Genomic DNA, 12548 nt, shown 5'->3' with positions numbered 1-12548 from the left:
TGTGCAATGATCAGTAGATATCCCCAGGAAGGAAGGTCATTGGTGAAGCAGCTGAAGATGGTTGGACCCAGGACTCCTGCGGTGATGTCCTGGGGCTGGAGTGATGACTTTCAACAACTACATCATCTTCCCTTCCAGCCTTTGTGGTGTTGCCCCTTTGGTGTCCATTGACTTATACCAGGGCTCCTTGATGCCACACTTGGTCAAATGTCACCTCTGGAAGTTCCCTCTCTGGTCCGTGTTTGGACCCAGGCTGTGATGAACTCTGGAGCTCAGTGGACCTGGTTAAACCAAACTGCACATCAGTATGCAGATCGTTAGACTCTTACAGCACTGATAAAGGCCCTTTGGCCCACTCTCCATGCCGACCAACAGGCGCCCAACTGCCAATCCCATATATCTGCACTGAGAACATAGAACACAGAACAGTACAGCACAGTGCAGGCCCTGGCCCACCATGTTGTGCCGACCTATATAAACCAACTCCATGAATCTAACCCTTCCCTCCTACACAGCCCTTAACCCAACATTTTACTTACATCCATGTGCCTACCTAAGAGTCTTTTAAATGTCCCTATTGTATCAGCCTCTACCACCATCCCTGACAGCACATTCCAGGCACCCACCACTCTCTGTGTAAAAACCCTACCTGTGATATCTGCCCTAAATTTCCTCCACTCACCTTAAATGGATGTCCTCTGGTATTGGCCATTGCCGCCCTGGGGAAAAGGTGCTGGCTGTCCACTCTATCAATGCCTCTCATCCTCCGTCGCTCCAAAGAGAAAAGCCCTGGCTCATTCAATCTTTCATCATGTCACATTCTCTAATCCGGACAGCATCCTGGTAAATCTCCTCTGCACCCTCTCTAAAGCTTCCACATCCTTCCTATAATGAGGTGACTAGAACTGAACATAATACTCCAAGTGTGGTCTAACCAGAGTTCTATAGAGCTGCAACATCACCTCGCGGCTCTTGAACTCAATCCCCCGACTAATGAAGACCAGCACACCACACGCCTTCTTAACAATCCTATCAACTTGCGCAGCAACTTTGAGGGATCTATGGACGTGGACCCCAAGATCCCTCTGTTCCTCCACACTACTAAGAATCCTGCCATTAACCTTGTATTCCACCTTCAAGTCTGTTCTTCCAAAGTGTATCATGTCACACTTCTCCAGGTTGAACTCCATCTGCCACTTCTCCGCCCAACTCTGCATCTTGTTTATATCCCATTGTAACCTACGGCAACCTTCTACACTATCCACAACACCTCCAACCTTTGTGTCATCCGCAAACTTACAAACCCATCCCTCATCCAAGTCATTTATAAAACTCACAAAGAGCAGGGGTCCCAGAACAGATCCCTGCAGAACACCACTGGTCACCGACCTCCAGGCAGAACACTCCCCATCTACCACCACCCTCTGCCTTCTGTGCGCAAGCCAATTCTGAATCCATGCAGCCAAGTCTCCATGGATCCCATGCCTCATGACCTTTGGACGAGCATCCCATGGGGAAGCTTGTCAGATGCCTTACTAAAGTCCATATACCCCACATCCAACACTCTACCTTCATAAATTTGTTTTGTCACCTCCTCAAAAAACTCAATCAGGCTCATGAGACACGATCTGCCCCTCACAAAGCCATGCTGACTGTCCCTAATGAGACTGTGCTCCTCCAAATGCTGGTAAATCCTGTCCCTACTTGGTCCGTATCTGTCTCTGCCTTGGCCATTCAAGTGCTCATCAAGATACTTCTCAACATCAGGGTAGTCCCTGCCTCCACCACTCTCAGGCAGTGCATTCCAGACTCCAACCCTGCGGGGAGAAAAGCTCTTCCTCGAAACCTCCTGCCCCTTACCCTAAATCCATGCCCCTGGCTTTAGCCACCTCTGCTATGGGGAAGGGTTTCCCACATCTACTTATCTGTCCCCTGCATAATCTTGTATTCCTCCACCAAGTGAGTAAGGGTCACTTGATTGCACTGTTGGTGATAGCTTTTATCCCTCTGCTGGTGATTGAGAGCAGACTAATTGGAAGGCAGTTAGCAGATTAGATTTGTCCTGCAATCAGGGCATACCTGAACAACTTTTTCACACAGTTGGGTAGATGCCAGTGTTATAACTGTGCTGGAACAGGTTGCTGAGAGATACTGATGGAGCTGGAGTGCAGGGCTTCAGGTTTACAGCTGGGACCTTGTCCAGTGTTGTGCCCTTTGCGTATCCAGTGACCACAGCCATTTCTGATATCATGCACCATGAATCAAATTAATTGGTGGGTGGGTTGGAGGGAGGGAGAGTGGGGACGGGAAGCCAAGCCATGATGCCACCAGATAGGATGGTTGCTATGGTGCATCAATAAAAGTTGGTGAGTGTCAAAGGGGACATGCCTGAAGAAGTAGAGGTGCTGGTGAGATATCTTGGCCGTGGTGCGTAGGTGGTTGAACCGGGACAGGCTGTTGATGATGTTCACTCCAAGGAACTTGAAGCTCTCAACCTCCACACTGTTGATCTAGATAGGTGCATGTACACCGCCCCCTTTCCTGAAGTCTATGACCAGCTCGTTTGTTTTGCTGACATTGAGAGTAAGGTTGTTATCATGACACTATGTCACTAAGCTCTCTATCTCCTTACTACAGTCCAACTCATCATTATTTGAGATCCGGCCCACTATGGTGGTACCATCTGCAAACTTGTAGATGGAGTTAGAGCAGAATCTGGCCATGAAGTTGTGAGTGTATAGGGAGTAGAGTAGAGGGCTGAGGATGCAGCCTTGTGAGGCATCAGCATTGAGAATAATCGTGCCAGAGGTATTGCTGCCTATCCTCACTGATTGCAGTCTGTTGGTCAGAAAGTCAAGGATCCAGTTACAGAGGGAGGTGTTGACTCCCAACTCCAAACCATGGAGTTTGGTGATGAGTTTGCTTGGAATTATGGTATTGAAGGCAGAGCTGTAGTCAATAAACAATAGTCTAACTGTCCAGATGCTCCAGAGATGAGTGTAGGGCCAGGGAGATGGCATCCGCTGTAGACCTGTTTCAGTGATAGGTAAATTGCAGTGGGTCGAGGTTGTCTGGGAGGCTGGAGCTGATGCATGCTATGACCAGCCTCTTGAAGCACTTCATGATGGTGGATGTCAGAGCCACTGGTTGGTAGTCATTAAGGCACGTTACCTTGTTTTTCTTAGGTACCGGAATGATAGTGGTCTTCTTAAAACAGGTGGGAACCTCAAATGGAAGCAGGGAGAGGGTAAGAATATTTTCAAATACCCCCGCCAGCTGATCTGCACAGGATCTGAGGACACAGCCAGGGACACCATCTGGCCTGATGCTTTCTGCAGGTTCACTCTCCAGAAGACTGATCTTATGTCCTCAGCGGTGTCCACAGGTTCAGTTGCATTGGACGCTGTCAGGGTGGGTGGTGACAAACCAATCCCCTTCTGTTCAAAACATGCATAGAATGCATTAAGCTCATCAGGAAGGGATACACTGTTGGTGATGCTGTCCGACTTCGTTTTCTAGCCCGTTATAGCAGGTAAACCCTGCCACAATTGATGGCTGGTCTGGGACTTGATTTTGGACTAGTATTGTCTCTTTGCATCTCTGATAGCTTTATGGAGGTCGTTCCTCGATTTCTTGTAAAAGTCAGGCTCACCTGATTTGTGTGCAGCAGTCCTTGATTTCAGTAGGGATTGGATCTCCCGGTTCATCCATGGTTTCCGGTTTGGGAACACCCGTATTGTCCTCTTTGGTACACAACACACTTGCTGATAAAGTCTGTGATGGTGATGGCATACTCATCCATGCTGACCGTTGAGTCTTTGAACATGGACCAGTCCACTGACTCAAAGCAGTTGTGTAGAAGCTCATCTGTTTCCTCAGACCAGCCCTGCACGACTCTCTGTACTGGATCCTCCCGTTTCAGTTTCTGTTTGTATGCAGAGAGAAGGAGCACAGCCTGGTGGTCTGATTTCCCAAAGTGAGGGTGGGGGGGTTGGTAAGATTTTAGAGTCCATAATTAAGGACGAGGTTTCAGGGTACTTGGAAGTGCATGATAAAATAGGCCAGTTTCCTTAAGGGGAGATCTTGCCTGACAAATCTGTTGGAATTCTTTGAGGAAGTAACGGGCAGGATAGACATAGGAGAGTCAGTGGATGTTGTTTACTTGGATTTTCAGAAGGCCTTTGACAAGGTGCTGCACATGAGGCTGCTAAACAAGATACGAGCCGATGGTATTACAGGAAAGGTACCAGCATGGACAGAAGATTGACTGACTGGCAGAAGGCAAAGAGTGGGAATAAAGGGGGCCTTTTCTGGTTGGCTGCCGGTGACCAGTGGTGTTTCTCAGGGGTCGGTGTTAGGTCTGCTACTTTTCACATTATATGTTAATGATCTGGATGATGGAATTGAGGGCTTTGTGGCCAAATATGCGGATGATACAAAGATAGGTGGAGGGGCAGGTAGTGCTGAGGAAGCAGGGAGTCTGCAGAAGGACTTGGACAGTTTGGGAGAATGGGCAAAGAAGTGGCAGATGGAACACAGCGCAGGGAAGTGTACGGTCATGCACTTTGGTAGAAGGAATAAAGGTGCAGACTATTTCCTAAACGGGGAGCGAATTCAGAAATCTAGGAGCAAAGGGACTCGGGGGTCCTAGTGCAGGATTCCCTAAAGTTTAACTTGCAGGTTGAGTCAGTAGTAAGGAAGGCAAATGCAATGTGAGCATTCATTTCAAGAGGTCTAGAATATAAAAGCAAGGATGTAATGCTGAGGCTTTATAAAGCATTGGTCAGACCACATTTGGATTATTGTGAGCAGTTTTGAGCCCCGTACCTAAGGAAGGATGTTCTGGCATTGGAGGGTCCAGAGGAGGTTTATGAGAATGATCCCGGGGATGAAAAGTTTAACGTATGAGGAGCGTTTGATGGCTCTGGGCCTGTACTCACTGGAGTTTAGAAGGATGAGGGGGGATCTCATTGAAACCTACCGATTACTGAAAGGCCTGGATAGAGTGGACGTGGAGAGGATGTTTCCAGTAGTAGGAGAGTCCAGGACCAGAGGACACAGCCTCAGAATAGAAGGACATCCCTTTAGAACTGAGACGAGGAGGAATTTCTTTAGCCAGAGGGTGGTGAATCTGTGGAACTCATTGCGACAGACGGCTGTGGAGGCCAAGTCATTGGGTGTGTTTAAAGCAGAGGTTGATAGGTTCTTATTAGTAAGGGTGTCAAAGGTTACAGGGAGAAGGCAGGAGAATGGGGTTGAGAGGGAAAAATAAATCAGCCATGATCGAATGGTGGAGCAGACTTGATGGACCAAATGGCCTAATTCTGTTCCTATGTCTTATGCTTATGGTGGAGAGGTTGGAGAGAACAGATAGTGGGGATAGGGGATGGGGGATTGGAGGGATGGGGGATGGGGGATTGGAGGGGTAAGGGGTAGGGTGGATGGGGGATTGGAGGGGTGGGGATGGGGGATGGGGGATTGGAGGGGTGAGGGTAGGGTGGATGGGGGATTGGAGGGGTGAGGGGTAGGGTGGATGGGGGATTGGAGGGGTGGGGGATGGGGGATGGGGGATTGGAGGGGTGAGGGGTAGGGTGGATGGGGGATTGGAGGGGTGGGGGATGGGGGATTGGAGGGGTGAGGGGTAGGGTGGATGGGGGATTGGAAGGGTGAGGGGTGGGGGAGGGGGGATTGGAGGGGTGAGGGTAGGGTGGATGGGGGATTGGAGGGGTGAGGGGTGGGGGATGGGGGATTGGAGGGGTGAGGGGTAGGGTGGATGGGGGATTGGAGGGGTGAGGGGTGGGGGATGGGGGATTGGAGGGGTGAGGGGTAGGGTGGATGGGGGATTGGAGGGGTGAGGGGTGGGGGATGGGGGATTGGAGGGGTGAGGGGTAGGGTGGATGGGGGATTGGAGGGGTGAGGGGTAGGGTGGATGGGGGATTAGAGGGGTGAGGGGTGGGGTGGATGGGGGATTGGAGGGGTGGGGGATGGGGGATGGGGGATTGGAGGGGTGAGGGGTAGGGTGGATGGGGGATTGGAGGGGTGGGGGATGGGGGATGGGGGATTGGAGGGGTGAGGGGTAGGGTGGATGGGGGATTGGAGGGGTGAGGGGTGGGGGATGGGGGATTGGAGGGGTGGGTGGATCTCAGGAGGGAACCAAATTTTGGCACTTCCAGCTGAAGATTTTTAAAAATCTGTTTCTCTCTCATCACCAGTAAGGGTGTACTGGGGTCTGTGGTCAGTGAGGATGTACCGGGGGTCCGTGGTCAGTGGGGACCTACTGGGGGTCTGTGGTCAGTGGGGATGTACCAGGGGTCTGTGGTCAGTGGGGACGTACTGGGGGTCCGTGGTCAGTGGGGATGTACTGGGGGTCCATGGTCAGTGGGGATGTACTGGGGTCCGTGGTCAGTGGGGACGTACTGGGGTCCATGGGGACATACGAGGTCCATGGGGACATACGAGAGTCAGCAGTAAGTGGGGACATACCAGGGGTTAGTGGTCAGTGAAGATGTACCGGGGTCCGTGGTCAGTGAAGATGTACCGGGGTTCCGTGGTCAGTGGGGATGTACCGGGGGTCCGTGGTCAGTGGGGACGTACCGGGGGTCCGTGGTCAGTGGGGACGTACTGGGGGTCCATGGTCAGTGGGGATGTACCGGGGTCCGTGGTCAGTGGGGATGTACCGGGGGTCCGTGGTCAGTGGGGACGTACCGGGGGTCCGTGGTCAGTGGGGACGTACTGGGGGTCCATGGTCAGTGGGGATGTACTGGGGTCCGTGGTCAGTGGGGACTTACCGGGGTCCATGGGGACATACGGGGGTCAGTGGTAAGTGGGGACATACCAGGGGTCAGTGGTCACTGAGGACGTACCGGGGTCCGTGGTCAGTGAAGATGTATCGGGGTCCGTGGTCAGTGAAGATGTACCGGGGTCCGTGGTCAGTGAGGATGTACCGGGGGTCCGTGGTCAGTGGGGACGTACCGGGGGTCCGTGGTCAGTGGGGACGTACCAGGGTCCGTGGGGACATACGGGGGTCAGTGGTAAGTGGGGACATACCAGGGGTCAGTGGTCACTGAGGACGTACCGGGGTCCGTGGTCAGTGAAGATGTATCGGGGTCCGTGGTCAGTGAGTATGTACCGGGGTTCCATGGTCAGTGAGGATGTACCGGGGTCCGTGGTCAGTGGGGATGTACCGGGGGTCTGTGGTCAGTTGGGACATACTGGAGTCTGTGGTCAGTGGGGATGTACCGGGGGTCCGTGGTCAGTGGGGATGTACTGGGGGTCCATGGTCAGTGGGGACGTACTGGGGGTCCATGGTCAGTGAGGATGTACCGGGGTCTGTGGTCAGTGGAGACTTACCGGGGGTCTGTGGTCAGTGGGGATGTACCGGGGGTCCGTGGTCAGTGGGGACATACTGGTGGTCTGTGGTCAGTGAGGATGTACCGTGGTCCGTGGTCAGTGGAGACGTACTGGGGTCCGTGGGGACATACGGGGGTCAGTGGTCAGTGGGGATGTCCTGGGGGTCAGTGGTCAGTGGGGATGTACCGGGGTCCATGGTCAATGGGGATGTACTGGGGGTCCGTGGTCAGTGAGGATGTACCGGAATCTGTGGTCAGTGAGGATGTACCGGGGTCCGTGGTCAGTGGGGACGTACCAGGGTCTGTGGTCAGTGGGGACGTACCGGGGTCCGTGGTCAGTGGGGACGTACCGGGGTCCGTGGTCAGTGGGGAGTCCAACATCGATACGGATGGAGTGACCAGTGAGGGTCTCTCGGGACTGGACCCCGGCACCTCCCTCAGTGGGTGCACCCCACCGGTGGGAGAGGGAGGGTGGGCTCAGGGCATCAGAGCTGTGGGACCGGACCCCTCCCCACTATCTCTGCCCGAGGCTTCGTTCATTCCCAGCCCGGCTCCCTGTCCTCAGGACCCCTCCCTGAGCGAGGGAGCCCAGCCGGAGGGAGCGGGAGCAGGAAGGGAGGCTGGGTGAGGCAGGGTGGGCGGGGAGGTCACAGGCCCGGGGGTTGGGGCGCGAGTGGCCCGGCTCAGGGAGGGGCACCGGCCCCCGGAACACGGACCCCAACACACGGTGGGATCCCACCGGCGGCTGGACAAGAGTATCAGGCGGAGGGAGCGCCGCGCTGTCGGTGGAGCTGAGGGAGCGCCGCGTTGTTGAAGCGACACTGAGGGAGAACTGCGCTGTTGGAATGTCGGTACCGAGGGAGCGCCGCAGTCGGACAGAAGGAGCGCAGTCGGGGAAAGTGAGGAAGCGCCGCACTGCTGGAGGGAGCGCCGCAATCAGGGTCGCTGCTGAGAGGCGGGTTGCGGATTGGTTTGATGGGGGTCAGTGGGCCAGCCGTGGTACGGTGACGGGCCGAATGGTTGCAGGCGGCAGGTGAAGTCCCGGCCCCGGGGGCAGATGTGTCGGTGTGGGCGCGGCCTCAGACACTCCCTGCGAGCCCGTCCCTCCCAGAGCGCAGAGTGAGAGGCGTTCCGTCCCGGCGACTCACCCCGCACCTCCCGGGCATAAGTGAGGCGGCGAGCGGCACCACACAGCACACACCCGGGCCGGACCCGCGCCAGGTAGGAGCAGGGGCTGGGGATCCGCCTTATCTCGGTCTATCCACCCCGGGATCCCGCTCTGTCCCGGTCCACCCACCCCGGGATCCCGCTCTGTCCCGGTCCACCCACCCCGGGATCCCGCTCTGTCCCGGTCCACCCACCCCGGGATCCCGCTCTGTCCCGGTCCACCCACCCCGGGATCCCGCTCTGTCCCGGTCCACCCACCCCGGGATCCCGCTCTGTCCCGGTCCATCCAGCTTTTCCCATTTTCTCCAACCACTTCGCATTATGTCCCATCCCGGGGATCCCACCCGTTCTACCCCCTCCCCTTCCATCTCCCCCTCACCTATCGCACTCCATCCCCCCCCTCCCCCCCCCCCCCAGGGCGGCGCCGAGGAGGAGTGAGTGTGAGGGGTGTGAGGAGGGGGGAGTGTGAGGGGGTGGGTGAGGAGGGGGAGGGGTGAGGAGGGGGAGGGGTGAGGAGGGGGAGTGTGAGGGGGAAGGAGTGTGAGGAGGGGGAGTGAGGGGGAAGGATGGAGGGGGAAGGAGGGAGGGGGAGGGGGAAGGAGGGTGGGTGAGAGGTGAGGACGGGGAGTGTGAGGGGGGTGAGGAGGGGGAGTGTGAGGAAGGATGGAGGGGGAGGGGGAAGGATGGAGGGGGAGGGGGAAGGAGGGTGAGGAGGGGGAGGGGGAAGGAGAAGGAGGGGGAGGGGTGTGAGGGGGAGGGGGAGTGTGAGGGGGTGAGGGGGAGGAGGGTGGGGGTTGAACCAGCGGCGGCAACTTCTGCTGAAATGGCAGCCGCCGGAACCTGGAGAAACCCAGTCTGCCTGAGGGACTCGGCGGGTCGGGCAGCGTCCGTGGGGGGAGGACAGAGGTTTCTGGCCGAGACCCTTCACCTGGATCCTCCCTCCCTCCTGTGCCCCACCCTTCATGTGTTGGTCACACCAGAGTCTTTGTCGATCCTTGTCTGGGATCGCGGGGGGTGGGGTGGGGGGGAGTGATGGAGGGGTGGGGTCTATGATGGGGAGTGTGAGGAGGATTGATGGGGTAGGGTGATGGGGAGAGAGATGGGAGGGTGTGAGGGGGGAGTGAGAGGGGGTGTGAGGAAGGGTGGGGGGGGTGTGATGGGGAGTTTGAGGGGGTGTGTGAGGGGGGTGTGATGGGAGGGTGTGGGGGGAGTATGAGGGGAGTGTGAGGGGGTGCGGGGAGGGAGTGTGATGGGAGGGTGGTGGGTCTTGGGGGGGTTCGCGGGACAAGAGACGTGTAAAGCAACGTGTGCCAGAATGGCCCTGCCTGGGGTGGGGGGTCAGTTGTACAACAGGCCCTTCAGCCCAGCTGGTCCACCACAACCCCCACCACAGGCATTCCTCAAAACATCTGCAGATTGTGCTGGACTGGGGTGAATGCTCCTTAAATCGGGGGGGGGGGGGGCAGCAATAAAACGCAGCGTCTGCTCTCCTCAGAGTGGAGGGGCCCTCGGAGAAAGCACCCCCGATCCGTGGGACACACTGCTCTGAGATCACTCCGAGGATCCCCTCGCCCTGAGATCGAGCGCTCCACAAATCCAGAGCGATCCCGAGTACCACTCCAGGTGAGGAGACACTTTGTAAAGCTTCTACCGAGTTCCACTACAGTCTGACAAGGTTACACTGTGAGCTCCTTACACGCATGAGGTTACACCCGGAGCCCTTACACACAGACGAGGTTACACCCAGAGCCCATCAACTCTGAGTAGCCCGGGGTCAGGTCCTGTGCTGTTCGATGTTCGCTGGGCAATGAGACTCCACAGATACAGGCGAGGTAGGACATCTTGGGGGGGAAAGAGGGGACTCGGTTCCCACTCTGGAACATAGAATGTCGAACAGAACAGCACAGGAACTGACCCTTTGGCCCAGGATGTCTGTGCCAAACACAATGCCAAATTAAACTAATCCCTTCTGCCTGCACAGGATCCACATCCCTCCATCCCCCGTGTATTCATAGGTCTGTCTAACAGCCTCTATCACATCTGCATCCATCACCTCCCCCGGCAGCCTGTTCCAGGCACCCATCACTCTCTGTGTAAAAAAAACCTTGCCCTCACATCTCCTTTAAACATTCCCCTCTCACCTTTAACGCACGTCCTCAGGCGTTTGACATTTCTACCCTGGGAAAAGGAGTCTGACCGTCTACTCTATCTGTGCCTCTCTCATAATTCTGTTACCTTTCTATCAGGTCTCCCCTCAGCCTCCGATGTTCCAGAGAAATTAACCTAAGTTTGTCCAACCTTACATGATAGTTCATACCCTCTAATCCAGGCAGCATCCTGGTGAACCTCGTCTGTACCCTCTCCATAGTTTCTGCACCCTTCCTGTAATGGGGCGACCAGAACAAACCCAAAATACATCAGAGACCAAAGAGGCTTTAGGCAAGACTTTAAGCAACAAACACGGAGACAGAGGAGTGGAGAAGCTGTGCAGGGCCTGTATGGAACCTCAGTGAGACCACTCTAGGGGGACCACCCTATGTACAGCTCTGGCCAGCTCCTGACAGGCTGCAGAGATGATTAACCAGGAACATCAAAGTGCACACATCGGGACAGGGTGAAGAGAGGAGGCAGCTGAGGGGTGACACAGGTCCTGTAAGGTGCTGGACAGGGGATTAGGGAGAAACTCCTCTCCCCAGGAAGCAGTGAGAACGTGGAGGTGAACAGTGTCCAGGATGGACAAACAGGAGGAAACACAGGACTAGAACATAAGTGCCAGCATGGACTGGTTGGGCTGAATGGCCTGCTCCTGAATGGGATATCCTGTGTGATCCTAAGTGTTGGACTCCCTTGTTTGGAGCCCGTGTCCCCAGTAGCCCAGTCCAAGGAGACAGTCTGTGGCCAGCTACCCTGCTGATTTCCCCCCTGTGCCTCACTCCCCATGGTAGGGGTACACAGAGAGTGGTGGGTGCCTGGAACACCCTGCCGGGGGTGGTGGGAGAGGCTGATACAATAGGGACATTTAAGGCACACGGTTGTAAGAAAAATGGAGGGTTATGGGCTGTGTAGGAGGGAAGGGTTAGATTGATGGTGGGGTAGGTTTATATCATGGGATGAAGGGCCCGTACTGTGCTGGACTGGTCTATGTTCCCATTCTAGGAATGAGTCCAGTGAACCTCTGCTGCACTCCTTCCATACTGTACGTCCTTGCTGAGGCATAGAAACTGGAGCTGCACACACTATTCCAGTCTCTCCAGAGCTCTGTATAACAGGAGCAAGGCTTTTATTCCATCCCGCGAGCCGTAAGGAGTGGGAGTCACTGAGTCGCACAGCACAGAAACAGACCTTCCCACTCAGTGTGTCTGTGCTGCCCATCAATGACCCAGCTCCACCAATCCCACCCCCAACACTCAGACCACAGCCTTGCTGCAATCCTCTCGTGAGTAAGGCCAACACACTGCTTACCCTCCTCGTTGTTTGTGGCCTGTCTCTAACCTGAGAGTGCTGGGGCACTGTCAGATTGGAGGCTGTGGAGGGGAGATCTCTGGATGGGATCTATAATGGTCTGGGAGACAGTGGCCTGGTGTTTGCTCATGTGTACATGGAGTAGGGGAAGGTGTGTCTGAGAGCTGCCAGTCCCAACGCAGGGTCTCGACCCGAAATGTTGGCCACTCCTTTGCCTCCACAGATGCTGCTTGACCCATTGAGCTCTTGCAGCTGTCTATTCTTTGCTCCAGATTCCAGTAGTGTCTTCATACCAGACTGGAAGTGCAAATGAATCACTGCTTCACATGGAAGGGGTGATAAATGTCTGGATGGTATTGGAATTGGTTTATTATTGTCACACGTACCGAGATGCAGTGAAAAGCTTTGTTTTACATGCCATCTCGACAGAGCATGCAGGAGGGAGGGGTGACGGGACAGGCCCCATAACTAGGGGAGTGGGTGTTGGTGGATCAGGAAGTTATGGAGGGAAGTGTCGTTGGAATGCTGGAAGATGAAGGGATATGTGACCGGTGGTGCGTCATTCTGGGA

This window comes from Pristis pectinata, chromosome 12 (assembly GCF_009764475.1).
Source record: "Pristis pectinata isolate sPriPec2 chromosome 12, sPriPec2.1.pri, whole genome shotgun sequence".
NCBI classification, from domain to species: Eukaryota; Metazoa; Chordata; class Chondrichthyes; order Rhinopristiformes; family Pristidae; genus Pristis; species Pristis pectinata.
Note: the sequence above shows the minus strand (reverse complement) of the source record.